Raw genomic sequence first — 14,662 nt, forward strand, 5'->3', positions numbered from 1 at the left:
TTTTCTCCCTCCCTCAAACCCTTCCACCACCCATTAAGAACACAAGAGAGGCAATATAAATTATACCTGGAAAATCATGCAAAACGTATTTTTGTATTTCCCATGTTGCCAAAAAAGAGCAATAAGAATGAAGTTTAAAAATTATTCTTCAAGAAGCAGCTAGATGGTGCTGTGGATAGAGCACTGGGCCTGGAGTCAGGAGGACCTGAGTTCAAATTCAGCCTCAGACCAGACATTTGACACTTACTAGCTGTGTGACCCTGGGCAAGTCATTTAACCCCAATTGCCTCACCAAAAAACAAAACAAAACAAAACAAAAATTATTCTTCAATCTGCACTCAGAGTTCATCAGTTCTCTCTCTGGAATTGGATAGCACTTTTTTCATCCTAAGTCCTTCAGAATTGTCTTGGATCATCTTATTAATCAAAGTAGTGACGTCTTTCACAGTTGATCATTGTTACAATATTGTTGTTACAAAGGTACAATATTCTTCTGGTTCCGCTCACTTCACTTTGCATCAGTTCATATAAATCTTTCCAGGTTTTTCTGAAATTATCCCCCTCTTCATTTCTTGTTAGCACAATAGTATTTCATCATAATCATACTACAACTTGTTCCACCATTCCTCAATTAATGGGCATCCCCTCAATTTCCAAATTTTTTGCTACTACAAAAAGAGCTGCTATAAATATTTTTGCACAAATAGGTCTTTTCACCTTTTTTTTTAATGTCTTTAGGATACAGATCTAGAAATGGTATTGCTGAATCAAAAGGTATGTACAGTTTTATAGCCCTTTGGGCACAGTTCCAAATTGCTTTCCAGAATGTTTGAACCAGTTAACTCCACCAACAATGCACTAGTTTCCAAAGTTTTCCACATCCCCTCCAACATTCATCATTTTCCTTTTCCATCATGTTAGCCAATCTGATAAATGTGAGGTGGTACCTCAGAGTTGTTTTGATTCACATTTCTCTAATCAATAGTGATTTAGAGCATTTTTTCATATGACTATAGATAGCTTTGATTTCTTCTGAAAATTATCTAATCATATTCTTTGATCATTTATAAACCAGGAAATGATTCTTTTTTTTTTTTAGGCAATTGGGGTTAAGTGACTTTCCCAGGGTCACACAGCTAGTAAGTGTCAAGTGTTTGCTCTGAGGCCAGATTTGAACTCAGGTCCTCCTGACTTCAGGGCCGATGCTTTATCCACTGCACCACCTAGCTGCCCCAATGATTCACATTTTTATAACTTTGGGTCCACTCTCTATATATTTGAGAAATGAAGCCTTTATCAGAAAAACTTGCTGTAAAAGAATTTCCTCAACTTCCAGCTTTCCTTCTAATCTTGGTTGCATCGGTTTTGTTCGTGAAAGAACTTTTTATTTCATGTAATCAGCATTTTCCATTTTACTTCCCACGATCTTTTTTATCTCTTGTTTGGTCATAAATTCTTCTCTCATCTATGGATCCAACATGCTAATTTTTCCAAACTCCCCTAATTTGCTTATGACATCAACATTTATATTTAAATCATGTACTCATTTTGACATTGTATTGGCATATGCTGTGAGATATTGGTCTATACCTAATTTCTGCCAAATTCTTTTCCAGTGTTCTCAACAATTTTTGTTGGATAATGAGTTCATGTTCCAAAAGCTTGGATCTTTGGGTTTATCAAACACTAGATTACTGTAATCATTTACTTCTGAGTCTTGTGTACCTAATCTATTCTGGTGATCCACCATTCTATTTCTTAGCCAGTACCAGATTGTTTTCATGGTTACTGCTCCATCATATAGTTTGAAATCTAATATAGCTAAGCTGCCTTTTTTCACATTTTTTTTCATTGATTCTCTTAATAGTCTTGACTTTTTGTTCTTCTAGATGAATTTTGTTATTATTTTTCTAGCTCTGTAAAATCATTCTTTGGTAGTTTGACATGATACTGAATAAATTAATTTAGGTAGAATTGTCTCTTTTTTAAAAATATTGCTTTGGTATATCCATGAGCAATCAATATTTCTCCAGTTGTTTAGATCCGTCTTTATTTGTGTGAGAAAGTGTTTTGTAATTGTGTTATAAAGTTCCTGGGTTTGTCTTAGCAGGTAGACTGCCAAGTATTTTATATTATCTACAGCTACTTTTAAAAAATCACTTTCTATCTTTTCCTGCTAGACTTTCATGGTAATATGTAGAAATGCTGATGATTTATATGGGTTTATTTTACATCCTGCAACTTTGCTTAAATTGTTAATTATTTCAACAAGCTTTAGTTGATTTTTTTCGAATTCTCAAGCTTATCATATCATCTGCAAAGTGTGATAGTTTTGTTTCCTCATTGCCTATTCCAATTCCTTCCATTTCTTTTTCTTCTTTTATTTCTATAGCTAGCATTTCTAGTACAATATTGAATAAAGATGGTAACGAGCATTCCTTACTTCACCCTTGACCTTACTTGGAAGGCTTCTAGCTTATCCTCATTATAGATAATGGTTGTTGATGGATTTAGATAGATACTACTTATCATTGTAAGGAAAACTCCTTTTATTCCTATGCTTTCTACTGTTTTTAATAGAAATGGGTATTGTATTTTACCAAAAGCTTTTTCTGCACCTATTGAGATAGTCATGTGATTTCTGTTGGTTTTGTTTTTTATTATTAGTTTATTAGTTTGCCTAATACTGAACCAGCCCTGCATTCCTGATATAAATCCTACCTGGTCGTAGTGACCTACATCTTTGTGACATATTGCTGTAATCTCCTTGCTAGTATTTTACTTAAATTTTTTTGCATCAAGATTCATTAAGGAAATTTCTCTGTTTTTTGCTCTTCCTAGTTGAGGTATCAGAACCATATTTGTGTCATGAAAGAAATTTGGTAAGACTCCTTCTTTGTGTATTTTTCCAAATAGTTTATGTAGTATTGGAGTTAATTGTTTTTTGAATGTTTGATAGAATTCATTTGTGAATCCATCTGATGCCAGGAATTTTTTTTCTTAAGGAGCTCATTGATGGCTTATTCAATTTCTTTTTCTAAGATAGAGTCATTTAAATATTTTATTTCTTCTTCTGTTAATCAGGGGCAATTTATATTTTTGTAAATATTCATCCATTCTACTTAAATTGTTAGATTTATTGACATATAATTGGGCAAAATAGCTCCTAATAATTACTTTAATTTCCTCTTCATTGGTGGTGAACTCACTTCTTTCATTTTTTTAATTAATTTATTTTGATTTGTCAACAATCACTTTTGAGTTTTATATTTTTCTCCCCCTCCTTCCCTACCTCCCTCCCCAAGACAGCACACAATCTGACATAGGCTATACATATACATTTCTATTAAACATATTTTCACATTAGTAATGTTGTAAGTAAGAATTAGAACCACCAGAAAGAAGAAACAAACACAACAGAAGAAAAAAATAGCAAATCGTATGTTTCAATCTGCATTCAAACTCCATAGTTCTTTCTTTGGAGGTGGATAGTCTTTTCATTTTTGATACTGATGATTTGATTTTCTTCTTTCTTTTTTGAAATCAAATTAAGCAATTGTTTAACACTTTGGGGGGGTGTGTGTATGTGTGTGTATTATAACAAAACTAGCTCTTAGTTTTATTTACTTTCTTTACTTTTCTTACTTTCAATTTTATTAATCTCTCCTTTGACTTTCAGGATTTCCATTCTGGTGTTTAATTGGTGATTTTTAATTTGTTCTTTTCTAGTTTGTTTCTTTTAAACTACATGCCCAATTTTTAGATCCACTTTTCAAGAAAAAACTGTAGGCGGCTCAGGGTCACAGAGTTGTTGTAAAAATCGAATATGGTCATACATATTTACAAATTTATACTTCACAAAGTGTTATATAAAAATATTAGCTATTATTATATACTATGTGATGTAATTTACAGTCAACTGGAATTTCTAGATCCAGCTTAGATGAGGCAGGATGACCTGCTGTCCCTCATCCCAGAAGCTATAAAACTTATCATGGACAGTGAATCACAATTAACTGTGACTGAAAACTGAGGTGCCCTCAGAGGGCCTTTAGATAGCCCTGAGCAAACCAGTCTTTCATTTCTCTCTCCCATGGTTGTGAGGATCAAATGAAGTAATATTTTAAAAGTGCTTAGCACAGTGGCTGGCACATAGTAGATACTTAATAAATGTTTATTTCTTTACTTCTTTCTCTCCCACAGACACTTGGAGTCCAGAGTTTAGCCATTCCAGGATGAAAAGCACCCATACTAAGAAGCATGCTGGATACGTCTTTCCAATTCATATTAACTTTTGCCACTCTATGCTTGGGGCTGTCCTTCTGCAGCTTCCAGTGGGCTGTCATGGACCATGGAAAGATCAGTGAAATTATGACAATCTATGGCTAGAGAATTGAGAACACTCAGACCAGACACTTGACACTTACTAGCTGTGTGACACTGGGCAAGCCACTTAGCCCCAATTGCCTCACACACGAGAGAGAGAGAGAGAGAGAGAGAGAGAGAGAGAGAGAGGAAGAGAGAGAGAGAGAATTGAGAGCAGATATGTTTAAATGTTTTTATACTACTTCTGGCTCCCTGAAGATCATTGGCACTGAGGAAAGTAGCTTGGGTGATCATAGTGGTCTAGAATTAGGGAGGGAGAAAAATTTGGAACTCAAAATCTTGTTTTAAAAAAAAGAATGTTGGAAACTATCTTCACATGTAATTGGGGGGGGGAAATACTATTTAGAATAAAAAGAAGAAGAAGAAAGAGGAGCAAGTGACCCTTGATAACAAGCTTGGCATCTCTCTTCTTTACTGCTGGCAAGTTTGGTTTGAAGTCATTTGTTTTGGCTACTGAACAGTCTTGTCAATTATACACTCCCAGAACAATAGAGTGGCTTCATAACACAATATAAAGATAGTCAATAAAAATTTATTAAGTGCCTACTATGTTCCCAGCACTATGCTAAGCACTGAGGATATAAAGAAAGGCAAAAGAGACTCCCTGCCCTCAAGGAGTTCCAAATCTAATGGAGAAAGAATAGATTATCTTTTCCTTGGTCTTGTGCTATTAGACATTTTTATCAATGATTTGGATAAAGGCCTAGACATCACACTCATAGCTAACTCTTTGAATGACTGAGTTCTAAAAAGATCTTGACAAGCCAGAATGATGGGCCAAGTTTAATGAGAACTAGTGTGGCATAGTAGACAGAATGCCGAATGTGGATTAAGGAAAGCTAAACGTGAATTCAAATCCTGCCTCAAATTTTACTAGCTGCATGACCACTTAACCACTCTGAGACTCACATAATCTGTAAAATGGGGACAGTAATACTGGTTTTCCTTACCTAAGAAGGTTGTTGTGAAGAAAGCACTTTGTAAAACCTTAGAGCATCACATCAATGTGAAGGATAACTTAAGATAAAGTTAAATAAGAAAAAAAAATGTAAAGTCCTGTATTTAAATTTTTCAAAGTTGCCTACATGAATACAGGATAGGAGAGCAATGGCTTTACAACAGTTCCTATCAAAAATATCTGGGGCTTTCAGTGGACTGCAAACTGAAAGTGAATTAACAGTATAACATGACAGCCAAAAAGAGTAACTTGTTCATAGGCTGAATTAAAGAAATCTTACAGAACATATATGTATATATATGCACACATATATGTATGTATACATGCATGCATATATATATATATATATATATATATATACACGTGCATATATTCATTTTTTTATTTAATGGCCAAAAAGTAGGACAGATGGAGACTTGAGGCTGTCAGATTTTAAACTATATTCCAAATTTTTAAAACTAGTACTAGAGAAGTAAAATAACAGTATCATAAATTTAGCACTGGAAGGGACTTTAGAGGGCTTCTAATCCAATCCCCTCATTTTAAAGATGAAGAAACTGCAGCCTAGAACAACTAAGTGATTTGCCTAAGGTCACACAGGTAGTGTCAGAGGTGGGATTTGAAGAGAGGTCCGGAACCCATTCTCTTTTTCACTACACCACAAAAGCCATACAGGTAATAAGAAACAGAGTCCAGATTTGAATTCAGCTCTTCTGGCTCCAAATCCAGTCTCTTTCTATTATGCCACAGTGTCTCCAAACAGGAGGCAGTATTGGGCACACATAGTATCCAATGCTACACACTGCCATGGCCACATCTCATCTAGAATATGGGCACTCCACTTGTGGAACAATATTAGCAATGTAGAGGACATCCGGAGTAGAGCAACTAGGTTGGTGAGGGGACAAAAAACCATGATAGACAAGGATTGTTTAAAGGAAGTGGGAATATTTAAATGTAAAGAAGACAAATACAACATGAAAGCTGTCTTCAATTATTTAAAGGGCTGTCGTGTGGGAAAGTGATTAGACCCATTCTGCTTCATCTTAGAGGGCAGAACTAGGAATAATGTGTGAAAGATGCAGAGAGGCAGATTTTGTCTTGACGTGAGACAAAGTTTCTTAACAATTAGAGATATCCAAACATAGAAGAAACTGCTTGAGAGGTAATGGATTCTCTCTCACCAGATGTCTTCAGGCAAAGTCTAGTCACCATACTATACTATAAAGGTGATTCTTGTTCAGACCCATGTTGAACTGGGACGATCAGCTTAGAGATAGAAAATACCATAAAAGGTCCCAACCATCTCATTTTTTTTATTTGTTTGTTTTTTAGGCAATTGGGGTTAAGTGACTAGCCCAGGGTCACACAGCTAGTAAGTGTCATATTTGGTCTGAGGTCAGATTTGAACTCAGGTCCTCCTGACTCCAGGGCCAGTGCTCTATCCACTGCGCCACCTCCAACCATCTCATTTTAAAGATGAGGAAATAAATCCCAGAGAAACTGACTTAGCCAAGGTCACACAGCTAGTAAGCTATAAAACTAGGAGGGATTCAAACCCAAATATTATGACTCCAAAATACAAGCTCTTTTCCCTTATACAATGTTCCCTAGTAGGTGTATTTCCCAGCTCTGAAATTCTGTGGTCCGTTGAATCTCTGCCTGGCCCAGGACCAGCTAAAACACTACAGAACACTATAGAACTAGTTAAACATGGGTTCTTTAGCTACAAATTTTCCCACTACATCCATCACAAGTGGAAATCATTTTTACTACGTCTGAGATAAAAGGGATTATGAAGGAACATTACCAACCAAATTGGCATAATAGAATGATCACTGTTATGGCAGTTAGGAGTCCTGGGCTCTGGTCTCACTTTTTTTTTTTACTTTGTGTACATTTTATTTTTTAATGTTCCATTGTATTTTTATTTATTTTGTTAAATGTTCCCAAATTACATTTTTTAATTTTTTTTTATTTTTAGTTCTAAATTCTCTTCCTTCTTCCAGCCCCTCTCCCATCTGGTCCCACTTCCGACACTAACTTACTGAGAAAAGTAGCACACTGAAGAAGTATGCATGATTAACACAGAAAGCATGTACATCAAAGCTGCTTTACTTCTGCTCTGGTTTTTGCTCCCTTGCCCAAGATTCCGTTTCCTGTTAGTCACTTTGCCTTGAAGGTTTCTTGCTCATTACTTCATTCCATCAGCAACAATTCATTGAATTCAGAAATAGAAAGTATTATTCCACCCAAGCCTCTGCCTATGATTTCCAGTGAGAAAAAAGCTCCTTGTTTGCAAGTTAGTTATCTTCTTTATTGTCTCAAATACACATCAGGTGTTGTTTTGCATATTTGTGTTTCTGACCTTTCTAGAAAGCTCTTCAATGCCTGAACCATCCCCCCCCCAAAGAAAAAAAAATTTTACGGGAAAGAAGAAATCAAATCTCTTTCCAGAAACACAATTACAGATGAGTGAGACAACTTCAATCACAGTAATTATGACTTGTGGGAGGGAGGACAGAAGTGTATATAGTTAGGTTATTGCATCAGTCAGTTCTTGTTGCTTTCAGGCTGCAATTGAAGGGGAAAATGGCTGGATATTTCACTTAGTGAACAATGACTGCCCTCTGCTGGTTTTAGATATGTTGGCCAAGAGAATATGACTATTTCCAGAGTCAAAAAGGTGAGTTTCATAGAATATATTCAAGTATCTGGAATTGGAAGTTAGAACACTGATAATCGCCTACAGAACCATGTGTCTTCTACTCAAAAGCCTAGGTTTGCCTTTGGAAAAATGCGTTTATGTCTGATGAAATTAAAAATTTAATAATCTAGCCCTCATCTTTTCCCAAGACTTCTGCTTATTGCATATTTTGATTTGTATGTCCCATAGGCATGTCAACCTTAATGTGTCCAGAATAGAAGTCATTATCTTTCCCCGACTCCCAACTCACTCCTCATCTAAGTTTTCCTGTTACTATCAACGGCACCAGCATCCTCCCAAGCACAGCTGTTCTGTTCTGAACTGAACACTGAAGTTCATAACCTTGATGTCATCCTATAGTCTGCACTGTCATTCACCTGAGATAACCAATCAGCTGCAAAATCTCCACTCCCATAGTCACCACCCCAGGATAGCCCCTCATCACCTCTCACTTGTACTATTGCAATAGCCTCCTAATGGGTCTCCTGCCTTAAGTATTTCCCTACTCTAATCCATCTTTCTCTCAGACATCAAAGTGATTTTTTTTCCCCAAGCAAATTGGGCCTGTGAAGGACTTTTTTTTTTCTAAATACACGGGAAGCTGGAATAGCCAGGACACATCAAGAGTCCTGTGGGAGGCCAGTGGTGGTACAGGGGACCAGAGACAGAAGGTTAGTGATATACTAGAACAGTCTGAGCACCAGCAGGGCCAGGTGCTGGTAGAACCTAAATGGACAGAGGTCCCCCACCAGGCCCACCACCCCTCCCAGCCTGTGGAGACTTCTCTAATGCCCTAAAGCCCAAGACGGTGGAGTTGGTTGGAGACATACAACTGGGAGGGGTCAGCTGCTTAGACATGGGCCAGGATCCCTTGATGCTGAGGGGGCTGGGAGGAAGGTGTCCGGTCATTCGAAGCCTCTGGATCAGGAGTGCTCTCTTCACTTGTTCTTCTGGGGTGAATCATACCTGCCTTGGTTGGGAGACTCTGGAGGGAGACTCTGGGGGTCAGCACCGTTCGGCTGTGACCCAAGACTTGGAGGACTTCCTGGCTCAAAACGGCCGCTGTGCCCAGGGTGCGTTCACTCAGGTCAGTCACCAGGCTGTCCATGGAAGCCTGGTGCCTCAGGAAGATGGGCCAGATCAGGCGATGATACAGGATCTGGGAGCCATTATAGCCTACAGGAAGCATGCACCATAGCAAGAAGGCACACTTCCCTGCATAGTAGAAGGGGAACCAGAAAAGGAAGAGGTCAGAGAAAAACTCAGCCAGGCCAAATATGCTGTATACCCCCCAGTAGGTTAGCCAGATGGTATCATCTTTGTTGGTGCTTCCAATGGCCTTGATGGAAGCACATGCTGGATAGATGAATCCGATGAGATTGCAGAGCAGGGACACACCATATCCAAATATGAGATAGAGGGCCAGGAAGGCAATGGAACCTGTAGCCAGAGAGTACTTTTTGATACCGGTGATCTCCTCCAGTTTCCCCAGGACAACGGTGATAATGTTTTTCTGCTCCAGGAACCTCTGGAAGCGCTGCCTCAAGCTACTCATGTTTTTAGGGACCGAGGGGTGAAGAAAGAAGGCAGAGGATGACTGGGCCAGGGTCCGAGGTGCAACCTCCAGGGCTTGCCCGCTGCTCTGCAGCGGTGCTGGTGATGTCTCCCTCTCCAGGTTCCCAGGACCTCCACTCCTCCACTCCTCCAGTCCCTTGGTCCCTCCCCTTCCCTCCCTCCCACCTCGTGGTCCTGCAACTCCAAAGTGATTTTCTTAAAATGTTGTTGTTGTTGTTGTTGTTGTTGTTGTTAAACTATGACTCTCCCTTACTGCTAGGAACAAATATAAGCATTCCTCTATTTCTTATTTAGGCTATGTCCTATCTTTCCAAATTTCTGATATATTACCATTCTCTATGAACTCTAGAAATATTGTACTAGTTGCTGTTCTTCACACAATGCTTCATCTCCCACCTCTGTGCTGTTGTTCACTCATGTCATGTCGGACTCTTCATGACGCCATTATGGAGTTCTCTTGGCAAAGATACTGGAGTCATTTGCCTTTTCCTTCTCCAGTGGATTAAAGCAAACAGAGGTTAAGTGCCCCGAATCACACAGGTGGTAAGTGTCTGAGGCTGGATTTTAACTCAGGTCTTCCTGACTCCAGACCCAGCATTCTATCCACTGAGCTATCTCAGTGCCCATCTCTGTACCTTTCTACTAACTGTTCCCCTTGCACAGAATTCTCTCCCTCCTCACTTCTACCTGTCAGAATCCTGGCATATCTCAAGACTCCAGTCAAGCATAACCTTCTGCAGGAGACTTTTTCTGGTCTCCCATCCCCATTCTAACTGCCAGTGTCTTTTCTTCTAAAGCTGCCTTGTATCTATATTAAATTTATTTTGTATATACATCTACATTACAAATATATACATATACATACATCCAGGGTGTTGCCTGAATAAGCTTACTAAATCTTTAATAAGCTTAAAATAACTAAGGGTTTTGGGATATACTATGAGTTTATATTTTTAAATATGTATACATACATATACATATTAGAATCTAAGCTGCTTGAGGGTAAGTTATCTTTTCACTTTTTCCTTCTATCCTAGCTCTTAGTACAGCGCCTAGCATACAGTAAGCATTTCACAATTGTTTTTTGATTAATTTCATTTAGCATTTCATATAGCAAATTTTAAGATAGAAGGTAGTGTAAAGATCATGCAATTAAACCTCCTCTTTTTACTATTTAGGAAACTGAGGCCCAGAGAGGCCCAGACTCACTCAATGTCACACACGTGGTAAACGGTGGAACCAATATTTGAACTCTGATTCCCTTAGTTCCTCAGCCAGCACACTTTCTACTGCAGAATACTTCTTCCCAACAACTCTGTGAGGTAGTTGCTATTATTGTTATTCCCATTTCACAGATGAGGGAATGAGACTCAGAATCACTGAGTGTCTTGTTCAGAGATGCAGTAACTAGTAAGTGTATGAAGCAGTATATGAATCAAGGCCATCCTGACTTCATCCATTACTCTTATGTCACCTTGCCTCCTTTGTCATGGAGTTTGGGGAGGAAAAGAATGGTTTCTAAATGTGCCAGTGTAGCCCTTCCGTGTCAGGCAGAAATGGGCCCAAGCCTTCTTCCCATGCTGGACACATCTTCAGTCATCCTGCCTGTATATACACAATGGCACCTTCAAGGATACCCTGCCACCAAAACAGATTACTCTCTCTATGACTTTGTATTTGGTCATTATGAGTGGCTAGGACTGAAAAATTCATCACAAAGTAGTCAGCCTTCTACTGAACCTTGCCAGATTTTGCTAACTTAAGAACATATATGTCATCAGAGCCATAACTAGGATAAGGCAACAGGGTTGTTGCCTCCAGGTACTAAAATTTAGGGACCAGTATCCCAAGTTGTGTGCCTCTTCCTCATAGGGTGGTTTTCCTAAGGTCTCTACCCCAAGTGAGGGTCTTGTGTGTCAGGGGCCTCCTCTTCCCATGACTGAATTTGTCTTAAAGAGTCTTTTTGAGGGTTTGCCCTTTCTGTTTGCTTTAAGTACAATTCTGTAAAACTTATCCTAGGTAACAAAATTGCTAAATACAATTCAGAAGGTCTGGGTTGATACTCAAAGGCATTTCATCTTGGTAGTGCCTGCCTGAGTCTATATCCAACTGGTCTAGCCTTTAAGAATCCAAGGGCAGCTCTTTGCCACAACGATGCTTCAGTAGAATTTTAAGAGCAGGATGGCACAAAAGGATGTGGGTGAAAATGCATACTAGGTGGTGACTTCTTGGGTGAGAGCTTGTTGGTTTGTTTGGGTTTTTTTTTTTTTGTCTTCTTGCCCAGTCAACATCAAAGTGTTTAATTATGCGGACTTTTTATGGATCTGATTGCATTGAGAATTGTTTTAGTACCATGTAAAATTATATATTTTAAATGGTTTAAGTATCTTTTGCTTTTACATTTTCTTTATTTCTAAATACAATCTTCCCCCTCTCCAGCCCATAGCCATCCCTTGTTGCAAAGAAAGAGAAAGGGAAATAAAGGAAAAAAACAAAAAGCAGTTTCTCAAAAGTCACTAATCTGGGGCAGCTAGGTGGCGCAGTGGATAGAGCACTGGCCCTGAAGTCAGGAGGACCTGAGTTCAAATTTGACCTCAGACCAAGCATTTGACACTTACTGGCTGTGTGACCCTGGAAGTTACTTAACCCCAATTGCCAAAAAAAAAAAAAAACCAACTTGAAAAAAAAAGTCACTAATCTATCAACTGAGTCTAATAGTACATTGCAATGTTCCCCACCATAGTCCCTCACCTCTCCTATGGAGGTACATTTTCCCATCTTTTCTTTGGTCATTATAATTAGACATAGGTCTATTTCTTTTCTTGTTGGTTTTAATTTTTTTTAATAGTGATACATTCAATATAAGCATAATTTATCAGTACCTGAAGACTATGACAATGTGATGCAGAGGGGAGATCCTGGAACTAAAAATCAGGAGACCTTGTTTCTAGTCCTGGTTGATGCCCTCTGTGGTTCTGGGTAAAACATCCCCAGGCTTCAGTAGTTTCATTAGCAAAATGCAAATCAAACTCAAAGAATTGTTTTGAGGACCCAATGAAAAAATAAACATACCAGCAAGATTCAATAGACTTAATAATATAAGACTCTTCTACTCAAAAGGCAAAGTATGATTTATTACAGGCACTATGTTTTCCTGAAACTTATGCAAAACCTATGGATAATTCAGAAGACATCCAAAAGAAAGTAACAAAATGACTGAAGGACTGGAAAACACAACATTTAAGGAAAGGCTAAAGAAATTCAGATTATCTAGCTTAGAAAATCTAAAACTAAAGGGGAATGATCATCTTCACTAATAAGAACCATTTATTAAGTGACATTTGTCTACCATGTTACACTATGCTCTATGTGGAACAAATCACTTTGGTAGTTTATTTTTTTTTTAAATATGTATATGTCTATAGTATGTGTGTGGTCAAAGCATGACATAGCCCTACCCCACCCCCAATCTCTTTCTTTCTCTGTCTCTCTTTCTCTCTCTCTGTCTCTCTGTCCCTGTCCCTCTTCTCTCTCTCTCTCTCTCTCTCTCTCTCTCTCTCTCTCTCTCTCTCTTTCTCCCTCTCTCTCTCTCTCTCTTTCTCCCTCTCTCTCTCTCTCCCTCTTTCCTGTTCTCACACCAGCAAAGTTGAGGTTCTTAGAGAGAGGCCACCATCACACTGCTACAATTCAAAATTCTCTAAAAAGTTCTTCCAGGGTAACCCTGTTCTCAGGAGAAAACATTCCAACTACTTACCACTCTAGATCCTAAGCCCCCACTGGTAACCTTCCTGTTTACATGAAATCAGTCACTACGACACCATTAAGTGTTAAATATAATACATTTATCTAACACTAAGACAAAAGGAACAATAATTATAGCATCACAATTAAGTAGAAAGCAAATACAAGAATAATCTAAGCATCACAAGTCACCCATAAACTTGAATCACATTCTCCCACCAATAAACACATTGTCAATAGAGAAGAGCGAGTACATGCTTACAGAAACTTAGCCAGGGGCATTTTGGTGAGGAGAACTATATGACTGGGGCAATTTACAACTCTAGACTGCAGACTTTAATGTCCTATCAGGTCCCTTCAGTAACACTGTGTACCACATGAAACCACTTCTCTACTAGCTAAAATACTTCTAGTCTCCACTACTCCCTAATAGGCAAATCTACACTCTTTCTGCTCTCAAACTACTGAATTATTAACAAGGTCTTTTAGCTTACAATTGCCTTTAATGGATGCTTTAAAAAAAGTGTTATGCTACTGTAGTAACAAGCAGCTCTTTTAAGACAGAGAACTGCAAAGTTCCTGAGATTGGCTCTCTAGGAAATGCTCCCTAGACAAAAGCCAGCTAGTTCCTCACTCAAAAGAATTCTGTTTTGCCCCTTCAGTTGTCAAGTAGTCAAGTATCCTCTCACAAAAAGCAGAGCACATAACAAAACAGATGCAAGTTGATATTTCCTCCTATATTTCTCCCTCAAAAACAAAAACAAAAACAGAGAAAGTGACAGAGTAACTGAACACCTGTTAAAGGTTTCCCCTCTCTCAAGCTTTAGATGGAGCTAGAAGGCAATAAGTTCAAACAGAAAAAAAAAATCAGTTCCTTTCCAATGAGCTTCCTAATATTTGCTCTAGCCTTTCTCCAACCAATCAGCACAGTGATGTTTTTCTTCCAATTAACAGGCTACCAGCAAAGCAGCTAAAGCCTTTCTGCCATTTTAATCTTGTTGCTTCTTATACTCTGCCTTTGCTGGCTTATACCCAGATGGTTTCTCTACCTCCACCCCCACTATTCCCAGTTTCTCAGATCCCAGTGATCAGAAGCTCATTTTTACTTTATGAAGTTGCACTCAAGAAATCTACCTTTCTTCAGTTGTGAATCTACCCTCTATCAGTTATCAAGAGTCTTACAGTTATTTGATATAAATTTTTAACAATTATACCATTTCAAACTCTAAAACAACCCCATGTAAATGAGCTGACAGTGCCCTGAAGTCATCATTTCTCTGCCTTCAAACTGGTCT

At 38.4% G+C, this 14,662-nt stretch overlaps 1 pseudogene; it reads right to left on the reverse strand.

The window, feature by feature from the left end:
• Positions 1–8,901: 8,901 nt before the first annotated feature.
• LOC110195247 (receptor expression-enhancing protein 6 pseudogene) lies at positions 8,902–9,606 on the reverse strand (annotated as a pseudogene).
• Between the last annotated feature and the right edge of the window lie 5,056 nt (positions 9,607–14,662).

This window comes from Phascolarctos cinereus, unplaced genomic scaffold (assembly GCF_003287225.1).
Source record: "Phascolarctos cinereus isolate Bilbo 61053 unplaced genomic scaffold, phaCin_HiC Scaffold_4;HRSCAF=312, whole genome shotgun sequence".
NCBI classification, from domain to species: domain Eukaryota; kingdom Metazoa; phylum Chordata; class Mammalia; order Diprotodontia; family Phascolarctidae; genus Phascolarctos; species Phascolarctos cinereus.